The sequence below is a fragment of the Ischnura elegans genome (assembly GCF_921293095.1).
Source record: "Ischnura elegans chromosome 13 unlocalized genomic scaffold, ioIscEleg1.1 SUPER_13_unloc_2, whole genome shotgun sequence".
Lineage (NCBI taxonomy): Eukaryota > Metazoa > Arthropoda > Insecta > Odonata > Coenagrionidae > Ischnura > Ischnura elegans.
The window spans coordinates 3,764,851-3,778,018 of record NW_025791658.1 but is presented as its reverse complement, the minus strand read 5'-3'; positions in this window follow the sequence as shown (position 1 = coordinate 3,778,018).

Here is a 13,168-nt window from a genome sequence, read left to right as displayed (position 1 = left end):
GCTTTCTGAGGATACATGTAAAAGATTATTATAAAATAAATGCAAGTTTTTAAGAAAAATTACTTTTGTCAAAGCTCTGCAGAGTGGGGTGCGCCAGACACCCCACGCGACCGTTCTCGTTACAGTTTTCCGCCTAGTATTTAAAGTCGCCTTGAATATTTTTCATCTGTTTTCATCATATTTGATAGCTACTTTTCTGAAACTGGCCATGAAAGTTGTATTTTTACCTTTACATCAAAAATATTTATTTATTGGTATATTTTTTGTCTAAATTTATGTAAAAATAGAAAGTTAGTAATTTCTTATAATGTTACAGTGATTTTTCTCGAAGTGAGCCACGAAAAATCGATCATGTAATACTTACAGCACGTTCATTCTGTACACTATGGATTCCTGCAGTCTTTCTAAAAAAAAGGAAAAAGCTAATATACTTTGACTTTGGATTGAAAAGTTGGATGAGGAATTATTTGTTTCTGACGTCAACTTTTGTAGAAAATGCGATTTTTAGAGATGATTTTTGAAGACTTCGTTCAATTACGTTAGTGCAGTAGTTATTTAAAAAAATCATTATTTACATGTTTTTGTGAATTTACCATTGAAGGTTGGCCTTATAACACTTACATTCATCGTTTTCAATTCATACTAAATGTCAGCTACCTCTAGAGTAAAAGAAAGAGTCTTTGTCTTTTGAATGAATCTTTGAGGGAAGAAGATTGATTCAGATGAAAAAGAAGATGGGTGTCATATAGCTGCGCATAACACACTGAACATCAGTGCAGAGATGATGAACTTTTGTAAAAGGGAAGGGAGCTTTTGAACGTTGGGAAGTATGGAGTTGCAACGTGTAATACGCAGGGATCAAGACCAAACATAAGAACATAAAATTGTAGCAGTGTTTCTGCGAGGAGTGGACTTATTAGCAAAATAAATCGGATTCAAAACACGAATGGTTTGTTTTCGTATGATGTTCATTGAAAGAATGGTAGAGAAAATTGTAAATTGCACTAATATTCAGGTAGAGAAAGTCGCTGAAAATTATTCTCGTAAAAGAGATAGCGAAACAGACAGGAAAGACTTAGTGTTCCTGAATAGTATTTTACTTTTAGCCAGGGCAAATAAAACTGAGTAACAGAATTTTCTATTGTTTTGGAACCACAATGGATTAGCAGTGGAAATATGGTATTCCTCCATGAGCCATAACATATTTCTCTTTTACCCTTTATATTTTAGTTTCGACAACGTGACTGTTAGAGTAGAGAAAATGAGAAGTGGCAAATTAGCACAAAGTAGAGATGTATTTGAGATGTTTGCTAGCAATACACGGCAACGTTATAGAATTGGGCCATGAGAAAAAGCTGATGAACAATTGATTCCTTTTCAAAGAAGATGTTCATATAGGCAATATTTACCTTGCAACCCCGCAAAATATAGCATCAAAATTTTTGCATTGGCAAATTCGATTGTATTTGAAGATGTATCTATTCACGGTGGCAATGAGAGGGTCCATTTTTTGTAGATAGCAGTCCAAAAGAGGAGTTAAAGCGAATGTTTTCTTTTGTAAACAGAAACGGGAGGAACTACTGCTTCAATAATATTCCGCAAGCAGATGAAATTCTAAGCAATAATTCGACGGTTGCGGGAACAGTGCGTAACAATAAAAGAGATTTAGCGCTGAAAGTCATATATGAAAAAGAGAAGAAAATAGCAGCTTATTTTGGTTTAGGAAGAAAAAAGCTCTAGTTTCCTGCGTCGTAAAATGGTCAAAGAATGTAATTCTTTCGCCAACAATTCACGCAGCTATTTCTATCAATGAATCCAAGACGAACAGATAATAAAAGAAAACCGGAAATATTGACCTTTTATAACTGGACTGAAGGAGGTCTAGCCATATTAGACAAAATAGGCAGCACCTATCATGCAAACTGAAACATCAGGAGATGGTCCATGGCCATTTTCTTTCATTTGCCAAACACTGCTGACATCAGTGAATATGTTATACCTAGGTATTCCAATTCATTATCTCATTGCAAAGAAGTTTTTTCGTCAGAAAACTCGATTGTTAACTTTTCCATGCAGTAAAATTTGATCGATATTGAACACGATCTCTAGAGACTTTAAAAATAGAGGAATATGCGTAAAATGAGCCTGAGAAAAAGATGAGGAGAAAAAAAGAAAAAAGCTGGAAGATGTGTTTTTTTCTAACAGATATAAAAACAAAAATATACTGTGAATTGTTTTAAAAACTAATGCATGGTACACATTTGCTGAAAATTTGAGAAGTGATTAGAAGCAAATAAATAGTTTACATGCTTTATTTTCTACATTCCTTACATTCAATAAAAATTTTCAATAGCGCGAAATTGAGCTTCTGTTGAGGACTACATAATTGTTAGTTTACCTTTCCAATGCTGTATATAATTTGTAACAGGAGTATTTCAATAGTTATTAGTGACCGTAATATCATAGTAAATTTTTCTTCAAGAATAGATTTTGGGAAATCGATTCAATATCGATAAGTAAATTAATTTAGTACATAATTTAGCATTTACGTAAGGCAAATAGATGTCGACGCTGAAAATATGATGAGATACAGTGATTGATGTTTATAAAAGTATATGCCGTGTATTTATATCTCAACATTTCAACTGTGTTATTTGGCTGAAACAAAAAAGAAATTGGCAATTTTTCCGGAGGAACTGGGACTGCCTACTGGAAAATAGGGTATTCAAAAATGTTTTCTTAAAAAAATAAAAGTTGAATTTATGGTTTTAAATATATAGTATAGCCATTTCTAAAAAAACAAATGATACGTCTAGATGTGAAATTTGTAAATAATATATACTATATGAAAGAAATTAAAGAAAATCTTTTGGGGTGTCAGAGACACCCCACGCGACCGTTTGTGTTCGGAAAATGGGCGCGACTACCGCCGGGTTAAAACCCTCTGCTAAGTCCTCTGCTCTTCAAAAAGCCCCCCTCCCCCTGGTTTTGCCCCCCCCCCCCCCAAACGAAATTCCTGGCGACGCCACTGAGTCACCTCCTGTCCCGTAACTTTTCATTTTTATCCCAATGACCCGCTCGTTATTTCTCGCATGCGGCAATCTACATAATAGTGATGGGTCGTTCGCGAACGATTCGTTCAAAACGATTGAATCACCATGTGAATCAAAAGACTCGTGATTCTTTTCTCGCAGGCAAGTCGATCATGAATCAGTTTCTCTTCAGGAAGTAAGTGACGGGACAAATGAGGGAATTTGAAGGTTTCGACTGGTTTAAAATTTTTGAAAACGCCCAGGAATAGATCGAGAAATGGAATTCCACAATACTGATATCGGATATTAGTTCCTGACTTATAAGTAACGCTCATACGATTTTCAATGTATGTAACGTCTATTGTGCTGATCATGAAAGATAGAACCTCTATTGTGGTCAGGGTCGCAAACAGGAATTAAGGCTAGGGGGGGGGGGGGTTAAGGTGCAACTAATGCCGGAGTGTGTGGGGTATAGAATACCCACCAGGATAAGCGGTAGGTATGAGATCGGTAAATTGCGGAATTTTAAGATAAATGGTTCAAAATGGTGTGTTTTACGGCTTTCTGAGGAATCTTTTATTAATCCTTATACTATTCTGTTAGTAATATCAATCCAATTAAGTGAAATGGATTAAAATTAAAATTTTCTCGGAGCTCTGGGGGAGGGAGGCGAGAAAATACTAAGTATTGCAGGTCCTGTAACTTGTATATCAAGGACGATTCGCGGTATATCTGCATATAGTACTATGTATTGATGTTTTGTCTGCCATATATTAAAAAACAAGCGGTATGAATGGACGCATAAGTGAGTAATAATAAATATTATAAACTCATATCGTCGGTCAAGTCACATCTTCGCGGCGAGAAAATACTAAGTATTGCAGGTCCTGTAACTTGTAAATCAGGGACGATTCGCGGAATATCTGTAATTAGTACTATGTATTGATGTCTTGTCTTCCATATATATTTAAAAAACCAGCGAGAAGAATGGACGCATAACTGAGTAATGATAAATATTATAAACTCATACCGTCGGTCAAGTCACAGCTTCGCGGCGAGAAATTACTAAGTATTGCAGGTCCTGTAACATGTATATCAGGGACGATTCGCGGTATATCTGCATATAGTACTATGTATTGATGTTTTTTCTGCCATATATTAAAAAACCAGCGATATGAATGGACGCATAACTGAGTAATGATAAATATTATAAACTAATGCCGTCGGTCAAGTCACAGCTTCGCGGCGAGAAATTACTAAGTATTGCAGGTCCTGTAACTTGTATATCAGGGACGATTCGCGGTATATCTGCATATAGTACTATGTATTGATGTTTGGTCTGCCATATATTTAAAAACCAGCGATATGAATGGACGCATAACTGAGTAATGATTAATATTATAAACTCATACCGTCACTTGAGTTTTAACGTAAATGTTGGCAGCATTGCAGATGTTTGGGAAAAAACTGTGGGCCAAGGTAACACAAGTTCACTCGTACACGAAATCGTCAACACAGCACTGAGAGAAATCTCGAAATCCTAAGAAGAAACTACAATAACTTCAATGATATATGGAAATGAAATAAATTTATAATGCTAATAGTGGAAGGCAATTTCTCACAAACAACAATGACTTAAAATAAAACAAGAATAACATCGCACATTATCGAACGGTTGTGCCTCGGCTTTCATTCTCTTTGTTAGTGTGAGACTATGGAATCAAAGATTCGTCTAGATTCAAGGTTTGCTAGTTACAATTTTCACCGCTAGAGACACACGTAAAGAGGCCTACTATACGAGTTAGAAATTACCATTCCATAAAAGAATAAGGACATTTCATTGAAGATACATCATTTTTGCCATGATTGTTAGCAGAAAAATATTTATTTTGACAAACTTTATTTAATTATGCGGTCAGAAACGGAATTAAAGCGCATTTCTAGTTGCCGCAGGAATGCAATATTATGTATACGGCCTTGCACTGACTAAGTGGATAGGTAACAAAATTTCTTTAATGAATCATATGAACTAAATTTTTCAAAACAGCCATAAAAAGGCTAACTTGATTACACTCAATAATGTATTAGTTATCTTGGGAACTTAGGATTACGTCATTTTTCATTTTGCGCACTCGAAGAAATCGACATTTTGAAATACACTGCTATGGAGTCCTCATACGGATCATTAGAATTATATAAATATAATTTCTATTCACGAATTGTATGAATTTTAAGGACAGCAGTAGCTCTAAGGGACGGCGAAAATTGAAATAAAGCAAGCTTCCTCTCGAGAGATGATGTATAATGATCACTATCATAAAGAACCACATTTGAAAAAAATTACAAATACACCATTTGTACTCTGGTATTTCTGATTGTTAAGAAGAAATCAGAAAAAAAAATTGTATACCAGTGGCGGATACATAGGTAGTTATTCCTCAATACCTATAAGGAAAAGGCCAACTTTCTTCCGGAAAGCGCGGACCAGGTAGCCTGCCATTTAGTGGCTCCGACTCCATGGGGCCTGAGGGGGGCCCGAGCCCCCTCAAAAATTCGTTATGGGTGTGTGGAGAAAATGTGTCAGGCTTGTCGATTTTCCCCGGAGTGTCCAGATATCGAGATTAGAGTTATAAAGGTTCTAATGTTGATCATATGACTCTTCTAAAATGCTTAAAAAACTTAAAACTCACTAATTATAAAATGTCCTGGGGCAAGATCCTGGGGGTTTGGGCCCCCCAATATTTTTTGTAAGTCGGCGTCCTTGCTGCCATTCTAATATCTACATAATGTATAGTGCATACAAATAAGCGATATTATAATATCACACCATCAGTATTATAATATCGCTTATTTTTAGGTACAAGCCAGTGGCGTAGCCAATGGGAGGGGGGTCCGGACCCTCCTCCCGAAGTATAAAAACACAATCATTTTCCTTCATAAAAGAAAACAAAATATTGAAAAATCATGAATTTACTAAATACTTCTTCGACAACGAAGTCTTTCCGTTATGACTATTGTTAAAATTAGTGAAAACCCCATTACTTAGTACTTCGTTTTTCAAAACCTTTCCCCCCAAAATTTTTAGACCCCATCCTGAACGAAATTCCTGGCTATGTCACTGGCACAAGCTCAACACATGAACCAAATCCTCCAATGCTTCAACCACGATAACTTCCAATATATGATAAGAGCTTTCCACCTTTGTTCGTAGCCCTCAACGAAGGGTCCCTTGAATCCTTTAATTCAAAGGCGTAGCAATGAGAATTTCCTTCGGGAGAGGACCCCCCAGGAAACCGGAGGTCCGCGGAAAACTTTTGAAATACGACATGACTGGAAATACACTTTACCTACATCATTTCGGCTCTCAAAATTGGAGTGTGGAATAATAAAGTCATTTTCAATAATATTTAAACTTCATAAAAGCAGTGGCGTAAATATAATAGGGGTCATAGATCCCCTAAAAGCCTCAGTAAAGTTTTCATTACACTGTTTTCCCTATTATGATGATTTACCGCGGAATTACGTTCGACTGCCGTCATAGATGCAGATGTCGAGATAAGATGACTTGCAGATGTCGAGTTGTCAAGTTGCCAAGAATTAACAATAATAAACCACATATTATATTGTAAATTTTTGTTTCTATTGAAATACTACAGAAGGTGTGGAATTAGGTATAACATGCTGCATTTCGAAAAAAAATCAACGCGGGCAATTTTCGCGAAATTTGTCCGAATCTGAGGCCCGAGTACTTTGCTTAAAAAATTACCTATGAAAAATGGTTTTCGTAAAAAAAATGCACTGTGATATTGACAACAACTGTGCAAATTTTCAAATTCCGCACTCAAAAAATCGTTTTTGAGGTTTTGTCCAGCTTTATTCGATTTCTGTACACTGTACGCCAGGGCCAAATTACCTGTGTATCACTCACACGTTTTCAGTGATCAACTTCAGCGGCTGCGTATATTCGGCAACGTTAAGTTCGCTTCTCTTCCCTCTCTCGCTACTGTCCCCACCAACGAAACCTTCCCAGAGTGTCCGGGCTCCACGAAAGCTCACCCGCAGCCATGAAATGGACAGATCATAATATTAGCTAAGATTATCGCCAGTTATGGATATTTACCCGTAAGCTGCGGGGCCGTTTTTAAACGTATTGTATACCGTTTGATCTGAGGTTTCCGCGGCGTTTCTTCCCATGGGAAGCCAAGACTCATATATATCCCAGACGGCACAGAATCCTCCATATCTAATTCGTATGCAGATAGTATCCATTGACGAAAAGCGCCGGAGCGGTAGTCAATGGATACTATCTGCATACGAATTAGATACGGAGGATTCTGTGCCGTCTGGGTATTGTATACCGACTGCGGGAAAACGTTCTTCAGCGTTTGACCACTGCTCGACTAACTACTACAAGTTTCCCAAAGTTATTAATGATATCCGGGTTGAGCTGAAGTGCATTTTCCCTGGCTCTAGGGAACGCTAATATGGGTTATCTCTCCCAGGCCATCCCTCCTATCAGGGTGGCTCCTGGTATTTCCTATCTTACTGCCCATTATTTATTAATTCCTTCCCGCTCAATGGTGTTAATTTCCTACGACTAGTGCCTCAATGTAGGCCCATCCTTTGGCAAGAGAGAAAGAAGGGTTTGCCTGGATTTATAAGGGTTCATTCCTAGGGAGACCCTTAGCAAGGCTAGAGGGAAGAATATTTATTGGTTGTCTCCCGCACAGGCTGTTAGCCAAAATCATTTACTCCTGTGGCGAAAGGGTTAGCGACAGACAATTACATACGAACTCTTGATGTTGACATTCAAGCGAAATATGTTTCTTCATAATAGAGTCCTTTTCTTTAAGCGTATCCCTTCACGAGTGAAAGATGAAAATGGAAACAAATTCAAAATGATATCTTTCTTCTTCTTAGAGGTTCAACTTGCATCAATGGGTTGTCTTCCTTCGGAAAATTCACAGAGTATCCAAGTTTTATTTCCTTGCAGTGATGATAGTTCCTCCTCGGTGGCTTCCATGTACTGTGGTGCATCGCTGCTCTGCTCCAATTATTCAAATGTGACTGTTACATCACTAACATATGTATAAACTCTCCTCGGGTACGTTACATTTTTTTGGTGTAGCCGTAAGAATGGGTAACGAGTTGGTACCCGAAACGTCGGTGCCCTTACAAAATATTACCCGCGCGGTATCCCGAGGAGAGTTTATACATGTTGTTTGCCGAGAAGGTGTAAAATGAAGGGGCAAATGCTGCCAGTTCATCATTGTCTATATTATCTTGTACTTTATCTTCTATATAATCGTTCAAATGTCATAGTGTTGTGTGTTCCCCTCCCTGTATGGATCGCTAAAGCGGCTCAACTCTCTCCAGTCAACCCCCATGGCAGGGGTACCCCAAGGCACTTCCTATCCCACTTCCTAATGCTTCCTCCCTGCTCCACGCTGTTAACACGCCCACGGCATGTGCCCAACAGGGTAGTTTCCTTCATCAAAGAAAACGATAGGCATTGATTGCGATTCGTTACCCACCATTAGTGTATTCATAATACACAAATTATTTGGTTTTAGAAATCCCAGTTTAGACGAATGGCAAGGGTCAAACTTTATCCTCATTTGAAAAAGGCCAGATTGGCGCCCATGCGATTCCACTCCACGTGACGTCACAGGGACCTAGTTTCTACACGAGAGGATGGGAGTTTTACATCTTCTGAGGTTACCAATGCATGCATGAGGCACAGAGCTCAGGGAAACATGTCTTAATAATAACCTATTAAAACTGGCTAAGGTCGGAAAGTTTTCTTCGTTTGATAAGGTATTAATAAACCTTTTAAAGCCAAGCGCTACCAGCCAGCAAGGTACTCAGCTACCCGCTAGCATCCTGCGTCCTATCAGCGCTCAGAGCCTCGATCAAGGTCACCTCACAATGCGGGAGGGGGAACCAGAAATGCGTCGCACGGACTTTCCTACTTACGCGTCGCGTTTTTGCGCGCTTGAAATTTTTCACTTTTCATTTAATCGAGAAAAATAGATATCGTCATTTAAAAATCTAAAAGCGTGAAATACGTACTCCAGGAGTAATAATCTTTCGATTTAGGCAATAAAAAAATAATAGGAAACCACCCTATTGTAGGACCATCTGTTGGTTATAAAGATAGAGAAACGGCTAGCCCTAGATTGTAAGGGTTTACTCTGAAATACACTCGCCTCTGGCTAGAGGGGAGAAACTTTCTTGGTTTTCTCCCGATTTGTGGCTAAAATCATGCACTCCCACAGCTAAATGGGTTAATGATACTCAATTACGAACATACAAATACGTACATACGAACGTACATGTAGAATACGAGCTGTAGGTGTTGGCATTCAAGCAAAAGAGACATATTATGTTTCGTCGTAATGAAATCTGGTTTTTTAGGAACATTGAAAGATGACTGATTTTGCTTCGTATCTTGATTTTTTTCCATTTTCATCTCTCTTCAATTTTAGGATCCATTGTACATTAATAAAACGTTGTCATCATGAATGTCAATCGGCACAAAGAGGAGAGCTCAGGATTCAGCTGCTTCCACACACGTACCTGTTTCCATTTCCTATTGAACCCATTCACGGATTCCGCACACACCTCCAAAATTAATTTGCCGCAGTGATCAAGTGAGTCACCCTCTCACTTTAAAATACAAGGTGGCCCTGGAAGAGAATATAAGGGGTCGTAGAGGGATATCCTAATTCCCTTTTTTAATTGGATAATTTTGGCATCAATGTCATTAATTTTCAAATTAATGACATTAATGCCAAAATCAGTTACGTGAATTAAAAGTTTTATAACTATCTCTATTCTTATCAAATAATTATTTCATTTTTCTTTCATCAATTGCGTCTTTGAATAGGAACCATCTAAGAGGTATATATTTTTGTTATCTTTACAAGTACTTTGCAGCAGAAGAGAGGAGGCTATAAGACAAACACTAACCTACGGAGCAGTGGCGGATACATATGGGGGGCGAAGGGGGGGCTAAAAAAATAATTGCGGGGCTGCCCCCGCATTGCCGAAAAATGCAGAACGGGGAACAGTGAGTCCGGGAAGCTTTTTAAAACAGCAGACAATGTGCGTAAAAATAGTATATTATTTGATTTACGTAAATTGTGAAAATAACATGATATTAAAGTGAAAGAATCGTGTTTTTCGATTATTCGTGCCTCCTCTCCTCATCATTATCCCGGATAATAGGGAGCGTTCTGTACGGTTAAAACTGACTAAATCAATAACTCAGCAAAGATGAACAAACACAAATATGATAGAAAAAATCAATGAATCACCATGAGATGTAGAAATCTAAGTCGATATTCCAAAAAAAATCAACAACAGCACTTCAAACAAGGGTGATTTCTCCTATCAAAATAATGTACACTAACCAATAGCAATAACAAACCCAAAAAATTTAATGGCTTGGTTGAGGACCATAAGCCTTCTATTCCTGATCAACTAGTGGTAAGTTTCATAAACATTCCTACTCGTAAATGCACTAAATTCATTGCAAATAGCTTTAATTATTTGTCCTTTGATGAGTGCAACACAAAATATTCCTTTCATTTCTTAGCCGAATGGAATCTTTCTTTCTCAAAATGAATTAAGTGTTAATTCAAGTGCATCACAAAATTTCCTCACCATACGATAAATTACTTTTATAATAAAATATCTGACGGAGAAAAATTTTTACTTAACGAAGTTCAGGAAGCGTACTGGATACGCATGACGGCGTTAAGGGGTCGAACGGGTAGTTTTGCGGTACGGATACCATTTAATTGAAAAATACATGGACGAATAGGGTAGTTTCCTTCATCAAAGAAACCGAAAGGCATTGATTGCGATTTGTTACCCACAATTACTGTATTCATAATATACAAATTATTTCGTTTTAGAAATACCGGTTTAGACGAAGGGCAATGGTCCATTTTTATCCTCATTTGAAAAGGGCCAGATTGGCGCCCATGCGATGCCACTCCACGTGACGGCACAGGGACCTAGTTTCTATAGGAGAAGATAGGAGTTATACATCGTCTGAGATTACCAATGCATGCATGAGGCGCAGAGCTCAGGGAAACATGTCTTAATAATCACCTATTAAAACTGGCTAATTTAGGAAAGTTTTCTTCGTTTGATAAGGTATTAATAAACCTTTTTTAAGCCAAGCGCTACCAGACAGCAAGGTACTCAGCTACCCTCTAGCATCCTGCGTCCTATCAGCGCTCAGAGCCTCGATCAAGGTCACCTAACAAGGCGGGAGGGGGAACCAGAAATACGTCACACGGAGAGATTTCCTTACCCGTCGTGTTTTCGCGCGCTTGAAAATTTTCACTTTTCATTTAATCGCGAAAAATAGATATCGTCATTTAAAAATCTAAAAGCGTGAAATACGGACTCCAGGAGTAATAATCTTCCGATACAGGCAATAAAAAAATAATTTGAAACCACCCTATTGGCCTATAATTTCTAGCCATGAGTGGTCATCCTTATAAAACGCAACACTCCTACTCTCGTAGGCAAGGTTCGACTGCATAAGATTCAGGACGTGCTAAGTGTTTCATCAGGGATTTTGTAATATGCAGCACATCAGTGGTTTATTTTTTTAGCAGGTACATTTTTTATACACATGCAGGTATTTTTTTATACACAAGAAAAGGTATGCTCAGTGGAACACCTTGATAAAGGAGAGTTTAAGGGACTGGTAATATTTTCTCAGTTACCCAGATTCTCACGTAAAATGGTTCCGAAAAGACCACTCTCATTTATATAGGTGCAGATACGGAAGTAGGGGGAAGAGAACGCAGGGAATCTTCAATTATTATCTTATTATGTATGCAATTATCTATACTCTTAAAATTATTTACAATGTATAATCAAAGGAATCTATTACTATCTTTTGAGATTCTCATGCGGCATTATCAAATCTTTTCGGCCCTATAAATCTGAACGAAAATACATTTCCTTTTTGAACCTACAGCTAGGAATTGATGGGTGAGTTAATCTCGTGAAGAACATTTACACTTGAAGTCTACGTCAACTAAAATATGCAACTCTAATGTTTGAGTCTAACTCTAATGGTTTATTGTTTACAGGCATAACGAGAAAAACGTGAGAGCTGTCGGACACATTGATAAATGAGAGGTCAAGGGCATTACCTCATCGCTTATTTCTCGGCGTTTATTGTATTACCCAAATTCTCACTTAAAATGGTGGGCGGATATGGCGGCGAAAAATACAGGGCGCATCCAGGTTAAGGGTGGTGAACTATCACAGTTGTTGCCCAGGGCAAAAATTCCTCCAGACCAGGAATGCAACCACGGGCTCGAGGAGCAATGGTGCTTACCTCTTTAGGCACCAACTATCACTAAAAACTTTGGTAACGTGGAGTCCCTCTATTGCAGAAGGAAGTAATTATTCCTATTATGATGAATGATGATAAATTAGCTCACTCTAAGCCTTCGTTCATCTAACGTAAAATAACTATTACTATTTACTATTGATGTTAGACCGAAAAATTTTATGAATATGTTTATTAAAGCATTGTTCATGCGGCACCAATGAAATATATTCGCTTTTTATGCTCCCATTCGACACATATCGAATCTACGTTTTTGTGAAATATATCTAACTGCTTTACTTACCGAATATAACATCAACGGGGACAGTTGAACATTCTTCGGTTCTTTCTCCAATTCAAGTTTCATAACCGTATTAATATATTTATTGTAATCAATGCGTTTTGTTGTTATAAACCTTCCTTAGATATAAAAAAAATTAAGCATTGAGAGACATACATCGTCAGAGAAATCCGAACATTACTTCATTATTCGAGACATATTTATTCGGATAATCATTTCATTAGTCTCTGTTCGTTTATTTTCTAATAATGATGTATTTAATTTCATTAAGTCTGCTGTATTCAAACGTTAAAAATCAAAAATGGAGGTGATACAATCCTAGGGTAAGGGCTAAAATAAGAAAAATCGGCTACATTTCATAAGTTCATCTATCGTACACTATATATTTTTCTACATTGCGTAAATCATTCATATCAAAACAGTTTCCCGAAGCATTGATCACCGTGGTTACCAAGAAGGTCTCAAGTATTG